Source organism: Acipenser ruthenus, chromosome 45 (assembly GCF_902713425.1).
Source record: "Acipenser ruthenus chromosome 45, fAciRut3.2 maternal haplotype, whole genome shotgun sequence".
In the NCBI taxonomy this organism is placed as follows: Eukaryota; Metazoa; Chordata; class Actinopteri; order Acipenseriformes; family Acipenseridae; genus Acipenser; species Acipenser ruthenus.
The window spans coordinates 611275-632885 of NC_081233.1; positions in this window are offsets into that span (position 1 = coordinate 611275).

Below are 21611 nucleotides of genomic sequence, written 5' to 3' on the forward strand. Positions count from 1 at the left end.
ACTGATATTTTTGTGATACAATACACACATAAAAACAATGTGCTCCACAATATAAATCATTCTTTAATTCTTAGTTTAAACTGCTGCATAATAAAGTGAATGTACACAAACATTTGTGTTTAGTGTTTAAGTTTCTTTAACCTCTGTAAATCACCTCCTCACCCAGTTCATTGCTCTGTGTGTGTAATCTCCATGCCTGCAATGGTAATGACTAGAGTTCAATCACCTCCTCACCCAGTTCATTGCTCTGTGGGTGTAATCTCCATGCCTGCAATGGTAATGACTAGAGTTCAATCACCTCCTCACCCAGTTCATTGCTCTGTGGGTGTAATCTCCATGCCTGCAATGGTAATGACTAGAGTTCAATCACCTCCTCACCCAGTTCATTGCTCTGTGTGTGTATTCTCCATGCCTGCAATGGTAATGACTAGAGTTCAATCACCTCTTCACCCAGATCATTGCTGTGTGTAATCTCTGATAACTGTAAAAGATCAGGGCAGCAGTGTGGAGTAGTGGTTAGGGCTCTGGAATCTATGCTGGAGGGTCATGGGTTCAATCCCAGGTGGGGGACACTGCTGCTGTATCCTTGAGCAAGGTACTTTATCTAGATTGTTCCAGTAAAAGTCCAACTCATAAATGGGTAATTGTATGTAAAAATAATGTGTAAAAAAAAAATAATGTAATTGTGAGTAACAATTGTAAACCACCCTGGTGTCTGTTAAGAAATAAATAATAACATGGCAAAATAAAGACAATCCTAGATAAGTTTGATATTGTGTGATGATAAACTGGTTATATACACAGATTCATGTAGAGAGGTAAAGAAGTAGACAAATATGGTGACATTTACTTTTGTATTATTTATTGGGGCAGCAATGTGGAGTAGTGGTTAGGGCTCTGGACTCTTGACTGGAGGGTTGTGGGTTCAATCCCCAGTGGGGGACACTGCTGTTATACCCTTGAGCAAGGTACTTTACCTAGATTGCTCCAGTAAAAACCAAACTGTATAAATGGGTAATTGTATGTATAAAATAATGTGATATCTGAATAATGTATAATGTGATATCTTGTAACAATTGTAAGTCGCCCTGGATAAGGGCGTCTGCTAAGAAATAAATAATAATAATATAACTTTTGGGGGTTTTAGCACCCCCTAGCGGTCACATACAGGAATATTTATTTATTTATTTATTTATTTATTTATTTATTTATTCAGCTACATTTAAACAATGATCTGTTATAAAGCTGTGGTATAATTTATTTATTTGTTCATTTTTTAAATTCTCAGGGTAACATGGAGCCGTGTTTCACCTCTAACTATTCTCCTCTTGAATGCAAACCTACATGTGTGGTGTTCTGTGTATCTCTGCTCTGGGGGCTTTTGCCACCCTTCCTCAAAGGCTCAGCCACTGTAGAGCCTCATCCCTCTGAGGGAGACTCCCTGCTGGGACAGAGGGGGACCTGCTGGACAAACAGTCACTTCAATCCAGCCTGAAGCTGCCCATGCCTTGTGCATCATTGCAGGCAGCCTCCAAAAGAGACGTCACAGACTGGCTGGGCAGTGAGACATGGTTCCAGTGGCAGAGTGGGGGAGCTCACAGGTAAGAACATAAGAATGTTTACAAACGAGAGGAGGCCATTCGGCCCATCTTACTCGTTTGGTTGTTAGTAGATTATTGGTCCCAGAATCTCATCAAGCAGCTTCTTGAAGGATCCCAGGGTGTCAGCTTCAACAACATTATTGGGGAGTTGGTTCCAGACCCTCACAATTCTCTGTAAAAAAGTGCATCCTATTTTCTGTTCTGATCGCCCCTTTGTCTAATCTCTACTTGTGACCCCTTGTCCTTGTTTTTTTTCTCAGGTAAAAAAAAAAGTCCCCTGGGTCGCCATTGTCAATACCTTTGAGGATTTTGAATGCTTGAATCAGATCACCGCGTAGTCTTCTTTGTTCAAGACTGAATAGATTCAATTATATTATCCTGTCTGCATATGACATGCCTTTAAAACCTGGAATAATTCTGGTTGCTATTCTTTGCACTCTTTCTATACTTTCTGTAATGAGGTGACCAGAACTGAACGCAATATTCTAGGTGAGGTCTTACTAATGCATTGTAAAGATTTAACATTACTTCCCTTGATTTAATTTCAAAACTTTTCACTATATACAGTGCCTATAGTAAGTATTCACCCCCCTTGGAGGTTTTCACAGTTTGTTGTGTTACAACCAGAAATCTTGTTGCATTTAAATGGGATTTTTTCTCCTTTGATTTACACAACCTACTGGGGGGTGGGGGGGTGGGGCTGAAAAAACAAATCAATTAAAAATAAAAACCTGAAAAGTCTTCATTTGAGAAGTATTCACCCTGTTTGTATTGGGAATGGGTTTCTTTGTGAATCTATAATAAAAGATGTCTCGATGTCTTGCACAGTATTGATTTGCATGTTGGGTTGGGTTGGACAGTGTGATCTCATTCATGTGCAGGTGTTAATACAGCAGCACCTTCACATCGAACGAGCAGGACACAGAGACAGAGAGCAGCTACTCCACTCACTAGTAATCGGTAAGCACACATCTCAATGATTTTTCAAATGTTCTTTCATTTCTTTATTTTTCTATTGCTCTGAAGATGGTGGATTGGAGACCAGTCCTCTTTATGTCTCCACAGAGCAGGGATAACACAAGCAGAGGCAATGGGAGCTTATGGAATATTAGTTTGTTTAAAAATAAGTGGCTTAGCCACAATTGATATTTAAAGGGATTCTCAAGCCCATTAATCTGATCAGCCTGACTTGTATTTTCTTTTATAAAACGTGCAGACTAGTCCAGCAGCAGACCTCAGTGTTGTGACTGTATACTGAGGATAGTCTTATTATTGTTTCCATAGTTTCCATAACTGAAATAAATTTAGTTTTTTTAAATAAAATTATAAATATGTAGCTATAGTAAGCACTTCTAGGAAATGAACTGTTCATTGTGAAGAGAACATACAAAAAAAACACTGTCATCATATCCAAAAACTGCAAACTAACAATTGTCAGGCTTTACATACTACATGAAAAAAGCAGCAACGCAGCCTAACTCTTTAGTATCATGATCATTCTTCGCTTGATATGGGCTTGCAGCGATCCTGCATTTCTATTGAAACTGGTGGGTTTAATTTGTTGTTGTTATTGTCTGTAGCTGAAGAGCTGCTCGTGTATTTTGAGAGATGAAGGCGTGTTCAGCACGCAGCAGACTAGATGTACTCGTGTGTGATACTGGAACTCACTTTGACAGTAGACAAGTAAGCGTCTTTCTGTCCAGTGAGCCGTCAAAAAAAAATCCCATTCATTTTTAGTGCTTTGCTCCATTAAGAGGTTCAGTGACTAACTTTCTATTTAAACAATAACTGCACTCAGACACTCAATACCATGCTGCCACGGCCGGGATTGAAGCACGGTGTGCCGAAAGGATCAAGACACAGCAATGTGATTAACACGCATTAAAATAATTAAACTCTAAAAACATTTACGCGTTAATTGCAGAAGTTAACTGCGATTAATTGACAGCCCTACCTAAAATCATTAAAAAAACTGTAAAAATAAATGAATAGTCTACAAGCCCTTTGCTTGTGGATCCAGCATACAAAGAGTTAAAGGTTCTGTGATTCACTGCGAATAGAAAAAAAAAACAAGCAAAAAAGAACAGACTGTTCTGCATTATCACATTTGAATCAAAGGCGGTCCACAGCAGACCAGACCTGTGGCTCACCTTTGATTCAAATGTGATCATGCAAAACACTCGAGATATGTCACATGAGGGAAAGCAACCTGTCTGCAAATCAAAACTGGTGTCCTGCCTTTCACCTTGCTGTGGAGGCCTGGGGGGCTAGGTGATGCACTGGGTTTATGTTAATGTTAAAAATACCTTCTTTTAGTATTTCTAAATGTAGCACTATTGAGTGTGTAATAGTTATGGGTGGCTATTGTTAATGCACTAGACTAGCCTGTCATCTTTCTCTGGAGGCCTGGGTTCCAATCTGGATGGCTAGGTGGTGCTGTGGGTTAATGTTAATGCACTAGACTAGTCTGTCATCTTTCTCTGGAGGCCTGGGTTCCAATCTGGATGGCTAGGTGGTGCTGTGGGTTAATGTTAATGCACTAGACTAGCCTGTCACCTTTCTGTGGAGGCCTGGGTTCCAATCTGCATGGCTAGGTGGTGCTGTGGGTTAATGTTAATGCACTAGACTACTCTGTCATCTTTCTCTGGAGGCCTGAATTAAAATCTGGATGGCTAGGTGGTGCTGTGGGTTAATGTTAATGCACTAGACTACTCTGTCATCTTTCTCTGGAGGCCTGGGGTCCAATCTGGATGGCTAGGTGGTGCTGTGGGTTAATGTTAATGCACTAGACTAGTCTGTCATCTTTCTCTGGAGGCCTGGGTTCCAGTCTGGATGGCTAGGTGGTGCTGTGGGTTAATGTTAATGCACTAGACTACTCTGTCATCTTTCTCTGGAGGCCTGGGTTCCAATCTGGATGGCTAGGTGGTGCTGTGGGTTAATGTTAATGCACTAGACTAGTCTGTCATCTTCCTCTGGAGGCCTGGGTTCCAATCTGGATGGCTAGGTGGTGCTGTGGGTTAATGTTAATGCACTAGACTAGCCTGTCACCTTTCTCTGGAGGCCTGGGTTCCAATCTGGATGGCTAGGTGCTGCTGTGGGTTAATGTTAATGCACTAGACTAGTCTGTCATCTTTCTCTGGAGACCTGGGTTCCAATCTGGATGGCTAGGTGCTGCTGTGGGTTAATGTTAATGCACTAGACTAGCCTGTCATCTTTCTCTGGAGGCCTGATTTAAAATCTGGATGGCTAGGTGGTGCTGTGGGTTAATGTTAATGCACTAGACTAGTCTGTCATCTTTCTCTGGAGGCCTGGGTTCCAATCTGGATGGCTAGGTGCTGCTGTGGGTTAATATTAATGCACTAGACTAGCCTGTCACCTTTCTCTGGAGGCCTGGGTTCCAATCTGCATGGCTAGGTGGTTCAGGGTATGTGTAGGTAAAGTGTCAGAGTTACTGAAGGTATTTTTTTGTTTCAGCAAATTATTTGTAAATACTGATTACTTATCATTTTATTGATATAGTGTAACATTAGTGATATTGAAACCTAGGGGACCTGTCTGCATATGTTTTTATGCCCCGGTGTATTTCCATGGATACATATGTAAAGATTTTTTTTTTAAATTGTTGATAGTTAATTAGTAAATGAAGTTAATGATCAGCAATCAGGTTGTATTGGGAATGGGTTTCTTTGTGAATCTATAATAAAAGATGTCTCGATGTCTTGCACAGTATTGATTTGCATGTTGGGTTGGGTTTGACAGTGTGATCTCATTCATGTGCAGGTGTTAATACAGCAGCACCTTCACATCGAACGAGCAGGACACAGAGACAGAGAGCAGCTACTCCACTCACTAGTAATCGGTAAGCACACATCTCAATGATTTTTCAAGTGTTCTTTCATTTCTTTATTTTTCTATTGCTCTGAAGGTGGTGGATTGGAGACCAGTCCTCTTTATGTCTCCACAGAGCAGGGATAACACAAGCAGAGGCAATGGGAGCTTATGGAATATTAGTTTGTTTAAAAATAAGCGACTTAGCCACAATTGATATTTAAAGGGATTTTCCATCACATTAATCTGTTCAGCCTGACTTGTGTTTTCTTTTATAAAACGTGCAGACTGTAGTCCAGCAGCAGACCTCAGTGTTGTGACTGTATACTGAGGATAGTTTTGTAACCCTGGATAACAGTAATTAATTTAATTAATTTAATTAATTTAAAATACTTGTTGTAGTCGGCTACGCCATTTGGGATTGAATCCCAAAATGTATATATAAAATAATTGAATAAAAATATTATTCTTAGCACACAGGTTATTGTGTGTTTCAATAGGAGTCCTTCATTTGTCACAAATACCAGAGAGGCAAGTTAAAAATCAACAAGTCTTTTATTACAGAAGAGAAGAGCTGTAGACAGGAGGAGAAATTCAGCAAATAATATTAACAAATTCAAAAGACAATTTAACCCTTTCCCAATTCCAGACAACCCAGAGAGGGGGCAGAGGCAGGTCAGTGTCAACTGATAATACAATAGAACAAAATGATGAAAAACAAAACAAAGCAAAACACTCTGAAAATCAATTAAGATAAAACCCAACAATAATAAAATAAACACAGCAATCAAAACGAAGCAGTATCAATTACAAACGTGCAATCACACAAATAATAAGTGTTTCTAAACTAAAACAAAAACTACAGCAAAACTAAGATACACAAGCCCCATATAAAACAACCTGATGTAATTCAGTGTAGTTAATTTCACAAAACAAACTATAGTAGCTAGGTACAAGTTAACAGCGACTTAGCAGAGAAAATGGCTAATTGCATTAATATACAATGGTAGGATTATACTTCAATAACACTCTCCTGAGACTCCTATAATGCAACAAACTAAACAAAACAGTTTAAAACAATGTGCCGGCCGCGCACAATATTTAAAATCCCACACATCCACACAAACACCAGACTGAGGCGCTGCTGCAGCGGAGCCGAGAGTGCTAGCAGAGAGGAAAAAAAATACCGAATAGGTTACAACAATGAGAAAGAAGTCCAAAAGGACCAGCTCCCCACACTCCACTACCGTCAATTTCTAGTACAGGTACCGATGTAGATGAGCACAGATTGTTCCCCTCCCTCCACGGCGTGTGTGCAGGGAGGGGAACAGACACACAATGAAGGAGCCAGCAGTGTGACCAGCAGCAGCTGTGCAAAAGAGGTCAGGAATGTAAACAAACCAATCAATAACTAAAACAAAACAGTACTACTAATAAAAAAAGAAACACAAAACACACGTGTTACAGTCTTATTATTGTTTCCATAGTGTAACATGTCCTGGATGTAAGGCTGATAGGTCTGTACCTGCCCAGGTTTGCTGTATCACCCTTCTGAGATATTGTTACCGTATTTATGAGCCTCCTGACAGCCGGGTCACCCTCTGTCTTTTTTTACTAATCATTTTTGTTTATAAATGGATATAACTCAACACTGGTGATTTTGAAACCCAGGTGAACTGTCTGAATAGTTAAATGATCCCTTAATTGGGTTATAACTTAACCATTAAAAAAACTGTAAAAATAAATGAATAGTCTACAAGCCCTTCACTTGTGGATCCTGGATACAAAGATTTAAAGGTTCTGCGATTCACTGTGAATAGAAAAAAAAGAACAAGCAAAAAAGAACAGACTGTTCTGCATTATCACATTTGAACCAAAGGCACTCCACAGCAGAACAGTCCTGTGGCTCACCTTTGATTCAAATGTGATCATGCAAAACACTCGAGATATGTCACATGAGGGAAAGCAACCTGTCTGCAAATCAAAACTGGTGTCCTGCCTTTCACCTTGCTGTGGAGGCCTGGGGTCCTAGCGGGGGGAGGGGCGGGGGGCTAGGTGCTGCACTGGGTTTATGTTAATGTTAAAAAATACCTTCTTTTAGTATTTCTAAATGTAGCACTATTGAGTGTGTAATAGTTATGGGTGGCTATTGTTAATGCCTCAGGATAGTCTGTCATCTTTCTCTGGAGGCCTGGGTTCCAATCTGGATGGCTAGGTGGTGCTGTGGGTTAATGTTAATGTACTAGACTAGCCTGTCATCTTTCTCTGGAGGCCTGGGTTCCAATCTGGATGGCTAGGTGGTGCTGTGGGTTAATGTTAATGCACTAGACTAGCCTGTCACCTTTCTCTGGAGGCCTGGGTTCCAATCTGGATGGCTAGGTGGTGCTGTGGGTTAATGTTAATGCACTAGACTAGCCTGTCACCTTTCTGTGGAGGCCTGGGTTCCAATCTGGATGGCTAGGTGGTGCTGTGGGTTCATGTTAATGCACTAGACTAGCCTGTCATCTTTCTCTGGAGGCCTGGGTTCCAATCTGGATGGCTAGGTGGTGCTGTGGGTTAATGTTAATGCACTAGACTAGTCTGTCACCTTTCTCTGGAGGCCTGGGTTCCAATCTGGATGGCTAGGTGGTGCTGTGGGTTAATGTTAATGCACTAGACTAGCCTGTCATCTTTCTCTGGAGGCCTGGGTTCCAATCTGGATGGCTAGGTGGTGCTGTGGGTTAATGCTAATGCACTAGACTAGTCTGTCATCTTTCTCTGGAGGCCTGAATTAAAATCTGGATGGCTAGGTGGTGCTGTGGGTTAATGTTAATGCACTAGACTAGCCTGTCACCTTTCTCTGGAGACCTGGTGTCCTAGCTGGATGGCTAGCTGGTGCTGTGGGTTAAATTCACCTCTACAACAGACGTGGTTATACATTTTATATGTGTTTTTGCTACAATATAATTTGTTTAATTAGTGCAAGAGAAGTGTCCTGATACATAGTTTTAGGAATGGTATCTAAACTGTTGAATAATTTCAGTAAAGATAATTATTTGGATTCACAGAGAGACAGACACCAAGTGGTCAGTGATGTAACTTTAGTTTGTTTCTTTTCAAACAAGAAGGGGATAATAATAATAATAATAATAATAATAATAATAATAATAATAATAATAATAATAATAATAATAATAATAATAATAATAAATTTCAAATTATGCATATTACACATTAATTCTTAATGTGATATGTCATATTGTAAGTATATAACTCCACTGAACAGAAATAATTGCAAAGTACAGTAATCCGTCTCATATCTGACTGCGGTGGGACCAGAGTAAGGGCGGATATGCAAAAAGTGGATGAATGAATCCTGTTTTAAATACCATTACACACAGCTGTAACAATTACTATATTCACACAATTCTTGTTTTGAGATTCAGCTTTTATTATAGAGTTCCCCTAAATACCTTGTTTAGAAAGATATTAATGTTTGTGACAGAGTAGCCGTCTGCCGTGTGGGTGCGTGCATTCACTGCTGAGTGACAGGCAGGAGATCGAGACGGAGGTTGAAGTTGATACGCCCCCCGCAGGCGAGCAGGATTTATTTACATATCAACACACTGAACACGTGACACTACCAGCAATGGAAGAGCATGGAACACATACAACACAGTGTACGAAAACTGTGATGGGATCTACAATCTCTGAACTAATCTTCTCTGTTCAATAATAAACTAACGTTGCTGAAGAGCTTGATCGTGGAGGATATGTGACGTGCGGATTCACGCCGGATCAGTATCTAAACTGTGAGCCTACACTAACCCAAAATGTGAATAACTGTTATTTAAGTTATTATGCCAGTGCGTACATTTTTAACAAATGCACATATAAAACTGTAGAGTAAACCTTAGTTTCTTGTATTTACTTTATCATCGTATCCCAGTTTCTTATTGAAATATGTAGATTTTTTCATAAACATTTTTGTGATTAAGTACTGTTCGTTAAGAGTGGAGATGGTTGTAGAGCTGTTTAATGTTGTGTCTGCGCGGTCGCACAGGCATCGTTAAGGTCTGAATGAAGGTCCTGTTTAAAGTCGATTTTACAACCAGCTCAAAAGGGAGGTAACATCCCACCGATATGCATGAACATGTTTATGTGTGGTCGGACTGGCAGGCTCAACAAACCCTGAGAACGGGGTAGCACTTGGTTGAATACTTTTGAGATACAGAGTTTCTTTATTTAAAATTATTAAGATGCATTTTTATACACCTGTATCTCTAAGCAAATTAAAGAACCCTGCTCGGCATACACATAATCCCGGGGGTGTGCATGCGCAATAATTAATATATTTTGGGGGGGTCCTAGTTTTACAGAAACTGAACCCCAAAGATAGCAGTCTGACGTCACTGCTGCCTGACGTCGTTGCTAGGCAGAGTGAATTGCGACCGTTCCATTGCACTGAATAGGGAGACATGGAATATATAGTTCAGCACACAGGGGTCACATCTGTGTTTCTGTCTGGATCAAAATTGTAATCCGTGATAATATTTTTTTTTTATTTGTTTGTGCCTTCACCACTGGGGAAACTAATAATAATTTGTTAATTTAGGAAATACGATTTTAATTTCCCCCCTCTCTCTTTTGTTGTTATGGTACGGTCGGGAGTTCAACGATACCGTTCCATTCCACAAATAAATCTATGCTGCTGTGGGTATTAAACCTGTTAACTTCTTTGTTGTCCCCATGTCTCCAGTCTCAGGTACAGTCGTTGCTGTCCCCACCTCTCCAGTCTCAGGTACAGTCATTACTGTCTCCACCTCTCCAGTCTCAGGTACAGTCGTTGCTGTCCCCTCCTCTCCAGTCTCAGGTACAGTCATTACTGTCCCCACCTCTCCAGTCTCAGGTACAGTCATTACTGTCCCCACCTCTCCAGTCTCAGGTACAGTCATTACTGTCCCCACCTCTCCAGTCTCAGGTACAGTCGTTGTTGTCCCCTCCTCTCCAGTCTCAGGTACAGTCATTACTGTCCCCACCTCTCCAGTCTCAGGTACAGTCGTTGCTGTCCCCTCCTCTCCAGTCTCAGGTACAGTCGTTGCTGTCCCCTCCTCTCCAGTCTCAGGTACAGTCGTAGCTGTCCCACCTCTCCAGTCTCAGGTACAGTCGTTGCTGTCCCCACCTCTCCAGTCTCAGGTACAGTCATTACTGTCCCCACCTCTCCAGTCTCAGGTACAGTCGTTGCTGTCCCCTCCTCTCCAGTCTCAGGTACAGCCGTTGTTGTCCCCTCCTCTCCAGTCTCAGGTACAGTCGTTGCTGTCCCCACCTCTCCAGTCTCAGGTACAGTCGTTGCTGTCCCCTCCTCTCCAGTCTCAGGTACAGTCGTTGCTGTCCCCTCCTCTCCAGTCTCAGGTACAGTCGTAGCTGTCCCACCTCTCCAGTCTCAGGTACAGTCGTTGCTGTCCCCACCTCTCCAGTCTCAGGTACAGTCGTTGCTGTCCCCTCCTCTCCAGTCTCAGGTACAGCCGTTGTTGTCCCCTCCTCTCCAGTCTCAGGTACAGTCGTTGCTGTCCCCACCTCTCCAGTCTCAGGTACAGTCGTTGCTGTCCCCACCTCTCCAGTCTCAGGTACAGCCGTTGTTGTCCCCTCCTCTCCAGTCTCAGGTACAGTCGTTGCTGTCCCCACCTCTCCAGTCTCAGGTAGAGTCGTTGTTGTCCCCTCCTCTCCAGTCTCAGGTACAGTCGTTGTTGTCCTCTCCTCTCCAGTCTCAGGTAGAGTCGTTGCTGTCTCCACCTCTCCAGTCTCAGGTAGAGTCGTTGTTGTCCCCTCCTCTCCAGTCTCAGGTACAGTCCTTGCTGTCCCCACCTCTCCAGTCTCAGGTACAGTCGTTGCTGTTCACACCCCTCCATATAATAAAAATAAAATACAAAAAAAACATAGAATATTGCAGGTTATATTAAAAAAAAAACATGTATTGTAAAAGGCAGTCAAAGTGACGGCTTCGGCTGTTAGGTTAGTTGTAGACATTAGGTTTCAGAGTAGGGGGTAGATTTAGGGGTTAGGAGTCTAGTAGGTACCTACTGGCCCATTCCTATGGGATGATTCTTGCTTGATCACGTCCCATTCAATCGACTGATCTCAATCAGATCAGCTAGTGCAACAGTGTTTTTAAGCGCTGTTCACACTTGTATCAGTACAGTTTGTTTCGGTATAGAATATACCCGTACGAAACCACTTTCTGTCCTGACTCACTTTCCAGTACCGGTACAGTACAGATACAGTTGTGATACAGCTGTCCACATGCATGATGTTTAAATCCACAGTGTTGGGGTTCTGAACTCGTTTCCATGACGACCGCTGTCACATCTGTTAGAAGCGGATCCGTTCTTATGTAATACAGCATGTTTTCCCGTCCTGTCCATGTACAGTATTATGTTTTTGTCTTTTTGTTCGTCTCTATTAAATCGGATATTGCAGGTTCTACTGTAATTGTTAACGAGTAAAACATTACTGTGAAAGCACCAATACATCATGAACCTAAAGAAAGCAATGCAGATGAGGAATTGTTATGTGTTTAAGCACGGGCATGCATCAAACTCTTCAATACTTCAACACTGAACTGAACACATGAAAATATTCAGTTCTAATGATATTATTTCTCTTCAGCACTGTGGTATCACAGAGCTATCAAATATACTGTGGTGTTTATTTTGTAAACAGCAGTCTTGGAACATGGAACACATATGCAATGTAATTCCTCAATAAATAATAAAAATAAACATTTCTATTGAGGTGAAATAAACATATCTATTGAGGTGAAACAAACATGTCTATTGAGGTTAAATAAACATTTGAGGTGAAATAAACATTTCTATTGAGGTGAAATAAACATTTCTATTGAAGTGAAATAAACAAATCTATTGAGGTGAAATAAACATATCTATTGAGGTGAAATAAACATATCTATTGAGGTGAAATAAACATATCTATTGAGGTGAAATAAACATTTCTATTGCGGTTCCAATATGATTGAGTGTTGTGTTTTTATTGTTGTTTTGTTTTGCTGTGTTTTTTATATTTTAAGCTTTCCCTTATGAAGGTGATTAATGGAAAGTATCTTTCTAATGCAGAGTCTGCTGTGATGGGGGAGAGGGGGCTGCTCATCCTTCTGCTTGCAGGTGGGTTTCCTTTATCTCTGTTTTTCTCACTATTTGCTTTGATATTTCCCACATTCCCTGCCTGTATGTTACACATTATTTTACATGTATCTGGAGAGGTTCCCAGTCCTCTTGTGTTCAGTCTGCCTGTCACAGGGTGGGTGTGCGTGCGTGTGTGTGTGTGTAGGGGGTATATTGGGTTGGCAGGGAGGGAGGGGGTTACATTTCTCCCTGTCAGATCACGTGGGAATGTGGCTGGAGCCGACAAGTGAATACATGATTAAGTGATTAATTAGGCTCCAGACACGGGTGAATAGAATACGTATTCACGGGTAGTAATTAGTAAGGACACAGATCTTCTTTCTACACAACATGGTCACCTTTGCTGGTTTAACATTGGAACTTCCTTCCGTGCCTGAGCGGTGCATCATGGAAATCCAACGAGTGCCGGTAGCGACTTTTCCCCTATCTATAGAATGTAAAATCTGCTTCATTTCCTATTCCAAGGCTTTTCTTTTTAAAACGATTGCATTTTTAAACGAGATTAACCTAGATTTATTTAGAGACACACCTCCTTAACACATTCGTTTTATTCTTTATACAATCGATGTTTTCACCTGGCCTGACGAGAGCTCTTTATCGCCGAAGTGCTGTCAGAATTGCTACTGTCATGAATATTCATGAGCAGTCACAGACTGGGGCGTGGTTTGGTTTGGTAGCGGGTAGATGATTATTATTATTATTATTATTATTATTATTATTATTATTATTATTATTATTATTATTATTATTATCACTACTACGCGTAGTACTAATGCCTCGGGCGTGTTCCGCATTTAATTGTAGCAACACAGTAAAAAAAAAAAAATAGTAATATCTCCCTTTTCAATCTTCCGCGGCATGATCCTTTGTAAATTTTACAACTCCTGAATTCAGCTTTTGATTTATATACAGTAGATGCTGCTTGGTAGCCATCAAAAAGTTGTAATTATCTGAAAGTTGTTAAGCGAAAAACCATGGGATAGGATTGGTTCCTATAAAGGTTTTAATAACCAAAAGTTGTCTTTATCAGAGTTGCTAATAAGCGGCATCTATTGTATAATTTATGTATCAGTTTTTAATGTTTATCTGTACGAATTGACATAATGTCTGATGATTTGAATTGGGATCAATATAAATGGTTTCGGATTTAATTCTATGTTAATACCCTTAAAGAAACCGCTTCATTTAAAAAGACGTACATTTCCGTCTCTTTTTTTAAAATGATCGGCTTGTATTTATTTTCTTAGTTCAGTTCTCAGATACGGTTGCAATTCATTTCTGAACAGTTTTGAATACTCTAACAATAGTGGCTCTTAATGTATGTTATGTGTGCTTTACGTATATCCTCGTCACGCGACACTCCCGCCCCTGTGCATGTTTTGTATTATTTTGGATGTGTTTTGTATTGTTATGATTTAGGTATTTTAGATATGACGTTGAAAAGATGGGGTTTTGATTTATTTGGCAGGACGAGCGAGGTGCCGTCCGCCGTTTATTTGTTATTGTTTTGTATTTTTAAATACCTCGTGGGAATGCGTGACTGTCATCTATAGGGTTACCATACGTCCGTTTTTTCCCGGACATGTCCTCTTTTTTGATCCTTTAATCTCCGTCCGGCCGGGTTTTTTAAATTTCTAAAAATGTCCGTGATTTTGCCCTGCTCTTTCCATTGAACTACAATTCCCAGTGTGCGTATACCCTATAACGAACGGTGTGTGCCGTACGTGTTTAGAAGAGGCCTTTAACGTCTGTGCAGTACGGAAGTGTATTGCTGCCACACATTAAAAAAAAAAATTATCACGTAATTACGTGATATGGAGTTATCACGTAATAAGAACAAACTGAACTAGCATACAGCCTCGATCGTATTATTTACTTTAATAATATCTACTCTTTGGAACTTGCTGTTAAGGATTGTCAGCAGCTCCTGTGAGCTTCCACGAGGTGTTAGTTCCCTATCACGTAATTACGTGATCGTCATCAAGTAATTACGTCTTTTTTTTTTTTTTAATGTGTGGCAGCAATACGCTTCCATAGTGCAGGCACGAGCGTAGCCAACTGACACTGCAGAGCTAGAAGCGGGGTAAGTGGCAGCAGGTGCGAAATAGTCTAGAATTTGATTTGAAATTGTTGAACACTTTTATTTAAATGAAGACACCTACCACCGAACACAATGCCAAAACGAAAGTGTAAATTGACTGCAGAATTAAAAACAAAATTTCCGTGTTTTCGAAGTGGTCGAGTAGAATGGGAAGCCGAGTGCTTGGTATGTAGAGCTGGTACTTACGTCTCTGTGGCAAATAAAGGTGCTATTGATTTACAATCTCATGTAGATTCTGAAAAGCATAAGAAGGCAGTTCGAGGAGAGAGCTCATCAGCAAAATTAACAGATTATTTTGTAAAACCAGGCAGCAAATCAGAGGATGCTGTTACTGCAGCTGAGGGTGCTCTAGCATTTCACACTGTTAAGCATCACAATAGTTTCAAGTCAATGGATTGCACTTCTGTCTTGTTGAAGAAGACATTCCCTGATTCTGAGGTAGCCCGAAAATGTTCAAGTGCTCGAACCAAGACAGAAGCGATTGTTAACTCTGTGCTTGCACCGCATTCTGTTGACACTGCTCTAAAAGCGCTTGAAGAAAATGACATAGCTTACTGTGGAATTGCTACAGATGGAAGCAATCACGGTTCAGTGAAAATATTCCCAGTAATAATTCAATATTTTGACTGGAAGAACGGCGGTCCAGAACACACCTAATGAGACTGCCGATACGATTGCACAATACGTCAAGGAAACTCTGGAAAAGAACGGTTTGTTTGAGAAGTGTATCGCGTTTACGGGGGACAACTGCAATACAAATTTCGGAGGACTCCGGCGTGATGAAGAAGGAAAGAACGTGTTTGCAAACTTAAAGAAGTTATTGCAGAAGAGGACTTTAATCGGTGTGGGTTGCCCAGCACACATTTTGAACAATTGTGTCCATCATGGGGCAGACACACTGGATGTTGACATTGAGAACATTATTTTTAAAATTTACCAATACTTTCATATCTATACTGTCCGAACTGAGCATCTGAAAGAGTACTGTGAGTTTGTTGATATCGAATACAGAAATCTGCTTTCTCACAGCAAGACACGATGGCTGTCCTTATTCCCAGGCATTACAAGGCTACTACAGATGTTTCCAGCCTTGAAGTCGTTCTTTCTGTCACAGGACAAACTACCCACGGTGATTAAGACATTTTTCGAACATCAGTTCAGTGAGATTTACCTCTGGCACATGCACTCACTCATGACTGTATTCCAATCACACATTCAAGAAATTGAAAGGGAAAACAACTCTGTCGTGGAAGTGCTGAAAAGCTTGAACTCAGTTCACACCATCCTTCTTGAACGTAAGACCCACAACTTCATGTCCCTGAAAGTTAAGGGACTACTGGCACAAAAGCGCAAGGAGGGACTTGATGGAGAGTGTGACAAATTCTGTGCTGAAGTACAATGTCTGTACAGCACATGCTTAGAATATTTGGAGAGGTGGATGACACCCCTGGAAGAATTCTCTTGTTTCATGTGGCTTGCCCTGAGTGAGACACCTAATTGGAATGATGTGGAATCTTGTGTCTTATACCTGGCAGAGAAGGGGGTGTCAATTGATGACGTGAAGTGTTTTGATCAGTTCAGCAATCTGAAGAAATTCACGGAAAGTTGCAACAGTGATGAAGAGTTCAGTAATTTGCTAGCACACCAAAAGTGGACCAAATATTTTGAGAAGTCCAAAAATATTGAGTGTCACTCAGAACTGTTAAAGATTGTACAGTTCTTCTTTGCTGTCCCCTCTCACAATGCAAATGTAGAGCGAGTTTTCTCACTGATGCAAAGCCAGTGGACAAAGGAAAGGAACCACTTGACTGTTGAGTCGCTGAAAGGGATTCTCCTTGTACAGTACAATTTCAGACAAACGTCTTGCAAAGACTTTCATGCCTACTTGATGAGCAATCAACCACTGCTGAGAAAGATGAGATCTACAGAGAAGTATGCATGGGCACATCAGGAGGAGGAGGACTGAAAAAGGACTGGTGGATGTAAAAAAAACATTTAAATTCGTTTTTTTTTTTTTTTTTTTTAGGCCATTACACTTTTTTTTTAAATAAATAGACGCTGAAAGGGATCACATTTCAGGCAAAGACTTTCTTTTATGGCTACTTGATGAGCACATCAGGAGGAAGCACAGAAGAAAATGACTCACCACATGTAAAAAGGTACATTTAAATTTGAATGACATTGATTTTTGAGGCTATAACACTTGTAGATGTGTAGACGTGTAGTACACAGTATATATATAACACATATTAATACAACTTGAGTTGGTAGATACACCAACCCCCCCTCTCCAAAGTGTCCTCTTTTTTTGTAAGTTCAAATATGGTAACCCTAATTAAAATGATATGATATTGCAATTAATACAGCACTTGCCAATTTCAAGCATGACAGGGTTGTAATTCCCACAAAGGGAAACCATCAGCCACGGTCACTGTGTTGCCTGGGTGTGAAAAGAAGAGCAATGGTTTCAATGTAATGATAGCCATGCACACAACGCATCAGACTGCCTAAAAACCTGCAGGATTCTTACATGATCTTTCGAGAGAGAGTGGACAGAGCCATACAACATGAAGAATAACTGCCCTCAGCACTGCTGTTCAAATGTGTCCCCACGTCTCCAGTCTCAGGTACAGTCGTTGCTGTCCCCTCCTCTCCAGTCTCAGGTACAGTCATTTGCTGTCCCCACCTCTCCAGCCTCAGGTACAGTCATTACTGTCCCCACCTCTCCAGTCTCAGGGACAGTTGTTGCTGTCCCCTCCTCTCCAGTCTCAGGTACAGTCGTTGTTGTCCCCATCTCTCCAGTCTCAGGTACAGTCCTTACTGTCCCCACGTCTCCAGTCTCAGGTACAGTCCTTGCTGTCCCCACCTCTCTAGTCTCAGGTACAGTCCTTACTGTCCCCACCTCTCTAGTCTCAGGTACAGTCGTTGCTGTCCCCACCTCTTCAGTCTCAGGTACAGTCGTTGCTGACCCCACCTCTCCAGTCTCAGGTAGAGTCGTTGTTGTCCCCTCCTCTCCAGTCTCAGGTACAGTCGTTGCTGTCCCCTCCTCTTCAGTCTCAGGTACAGTCGTTGCTGACCCCACCTCTTCAGTCTCAGGTACAGTCGTTGTTGTCCCCACCTCTCCAGTCTCAGGTAGAGTCGTTGTTGTCCCCTCCTCTCCAGTCTCAGGTACAGTCGTTGCTGTCCCCTCCTCTTCAGTCTCAGGTACAGTCGTTGCTGTCCCCACCTCTCCAGTCTCAGGTACAGTCGTTGCTGTCCCCACCTCTTCAGTCTCAGGTACAGTCGTTGCTGTCCCCACCTCTTCAGTCTCAGGTACAGTCGTTGCTGTCCCCACCTCTTCAGTCTCAGGTACAGTCGTTGCTGTCCCCTCCTCTCCAGTCTCAGGTACAGTCCTTGCTGTCCCCACCTCTTCAGTCTCAGGTACAGTCGTTGCTGTCCCCACCTCTCCATATAATAAAAATAAAATACAAAAAAAACATAGAATATTGCAGGTTATATTAAAAATAAAAACATGTATTGTAAAAGGCAGTCAAAGTGACGGCTTCGGCTGTTAGGTTAGTTGTAGACATTAGGTTTCAGAGTAGGGGGTAGATTTAGGTGTTAGGAGGCTAGTAGGTACCTACTGGCCCATTCCTATGGGATGATTCTTGCTTGATCACGTCCCATTCAATCGACTGATCTCAATCAGATCAGCAGGCACAACAGTGTTTTTAAGCGCTGTTCACACTTGTATCGGTACAGTTTGTTTCGGTATAGAATATACCCGCACGAAACCACTTTCTGTCCTAACTCACTTTCCAGTACCGGTACAGTACAGATACAGTTGCGATATACCTGTCCACATGCATGATGTTTAAATCGACAGTGTTGGGGTTCTGAACTCGTTTCCATGACGACCGCTGTCACATCTGTTAGAAGCGGATCCGTTGTTATGTAATACAGCATGTTTTCCCGTCCTGTCCATGTACAGTATTTAGTTTTTGTCTTTTTGTTCGTCTCTTAAATCGGATATTGCAGGTTCTACTGTAATTGTTAACGAGTAAAACATTACTGTTAAAGCACCAATACATCATGAACATAAAGAAAGCAATGCAGATGAGGAATTGTTATGTGTTTAAGCACGGGCATGCATCAAACTCTTCAATACCGAACACTGAACTGAACACATGAAAATATTCAGTTCTAATGATATTATTTCTCTTCAGCTCTGTGGTATCACAGAGCTATCACATATACTGTGGTGTTTATTTTGTAAACAGCAGTCTTGGAACATGGAACACATATGCAATGTAATTCCTCAATAAATAATACAAATAAACATTTCTATTGAGGTGAAAAAAACATTTCTATTGAGGTGAAATAAGCATTTCTATTGAGGTGAAATAAGCATTTCTATTGAGGTGAAATAAACATTTCTATTGAGGTGAAATAAGCATTTCTATTGAGGTGAAATAAGCATTTCTATTGAAGTGAAATAAACATTTCTATTGAAGTGAAATAAACATTTCTATTGAAGTGAAATAAACATTTCTATTGAGGTGAAATAAACATTTCTATTGAGGTGAAATAAACATTTCTATTGCGGTTCCAATATGATTGAGTGTTGTGTTTTTATTGTTGTTTTGCTGTGTTTTTTATATTTTAAGCTTTCCCTTATGAAGGTGATTAATAGAAAGTCTCTTTCTAATGCAGAGTCTGCTGTGATGGGGGAGAGGGGGCTGCTCATCCTTCTGCTTGCAGGTGGGTTTCCTTTATCTCTGTTTTTCTCACTATTTGCTTTGATATTTCCCACACTCCCTGCCTGTATGTTACACATTATTTTACATGTATCTGGAGAGGTTCCCAGTCCTCTTGCGTTCAGTCTGCCTGTCACAGGGTGCGTCCGTGTGTGCGTCCGTGTGTGCGTGTGTGTGTAGGGGGTATATTGGGTTGGCAGGGAGGGAGGGGGTTACATTTCTACCTGTCAGATCACGTGGGAATGTGGCTGGAGCCGACAAGTGAATACATGATTAAGTGATTAATTAGGCTCCAGACACGGGTGAATAGAATACGTATTCACAGGTAGTAATTAGTAAGGACACAGATCTTCTTTCTACACAACATGGTCACCTTTTCTGGTTTAACATTGGAACTTCCTTCCGTGCCTGAGCGGTGCATCATGAGAATCCAAAGAGTGCCGGTAGCGACTTTTCCCCTATCTATAGAATGTAAAATCTGCTTCATTTTCTATTCCAAGGCTTCTCTTTTTAAAACGATTGCATTTTTAAACGAGATTAACCTAGATTTATTTAGAGACACACCTCCTTAACACTTTCGTTTTATTCTTTATACAATCGATGTTTTCACCTGGCCTGACGAGAGCTCTTTATCGCCGAAGTGCTGTCAGAAATTGCTACTGTCATGAATATTCATGAGCAGTCAAGACTGGGGCGTGGTTTGGTTTGGTAGCGGGTAGATTATTATGATTATTATTATTATTATTATTATCACTACTACGCGTAGTACTAATGCCTCGGGGGTGTTCCTCATTTAATTGTAGCAACACAGTAAAAAAAAAAAAATAGTAATATCTCCCTTTTCAATCTTCCGCGGGATGATCTTTGTAAATTTTAAAACTCCTGAATTCAGCTTTTGATTTATATACAGTAGATGCTGTTTGGTAGCCATCAAAAAGTTGGAATTATCTGAAATCTATAGGATTGGTTCCTGTAAAGGTTTTAATAACCAAAAGTTGTCTTTATCAGAGTTGCTAATAAGAGGCATCTACTGTATAATTTATGTATCAGTTTTTAATGTTTATCTGTACGAATTGACATAATGTCTGATGATTTGAATTGGGATCAATATAAATGGTTTCGGATTTAATTCTATGTTAATACCCTTAAAGAAACCGCATCATTTAAAAAGACATTTCCATCTCTTTTCTAAAATGATCGGCTTGTATTTATATTCTTAATTCAGTTCTCAGATACGGTTGCAATTCATGACTGAACAGTTTTGAATACTCAAACAATAGTAGTTCTTAATGTATGTTATGTGTGCTTCATTTCCTCTGCCGCAGCGCCCCGCACAGCTGTTGGCGTTGCCACTAGCATCATTTCCTCTGCTGCAGCGTCCCGCACAGCTGTTAGCATTGCCACTAGCATCATTTCCTCTGCTGCAGCGTCCCGCACAGCTGTTAGCATTGCCACTAGCATCATTTCCTCTGCTGCAGCGTCCCGCACAGCTGTTAGCATTGCCACTAGCATCATTTCCTCTGCTGCAGCGTCCCGCACAGCTGTTAGCGTTGCCACTAGCATCATTTCCTCTGCTGCAGCCCCCGCACAGCTGTTAGCATTGCCACTAGCATCATTTCCTCTGCTGCAGCGCCCCGCACAGCTGTTAGCATTGCCACTAGCATCATTTCCTCTGCCACAGCGCCCCGCACAGCTGTTAGCATTGCCACTAGCATCATTTCCTCTGCTGCAGCGCCCCGCACAGCTGTTAGCGTTGCCACTAGCATCATTTCCTCTGCCACAGCGCCCCGCACAGCTGTTAGCATTGCCACTAGCATCATTTCCTCTGCTGCAGCGCCCCGCACAGCTGTTAGCATTGCCTCTAGCATCATTTCCTCTGCTGCAGCGCCCCGCACAGCTGTTAGCATTGCCACTAGCATCATTTCCTCTGCCGCAGCACCCCGCACAGCTGTTAGCGTTGCCACTAGCATCATTTCCTCTGCCGCAGCGCCCCGCACAGCTGTTAGCGTTGCCACTAGCATCATTTCCTCTGCTGCAGCGCCCCGCACAGCTGTTAGCATTGCCACTAGCATCATTTCCTCTGCCGCAGCACCCCGCACAGCTGTTAGCGTTGCCACTAGCATCATTTCCTCTGCCGCAGCGCCCCGCACAGCTGTTAGCGTTGCCA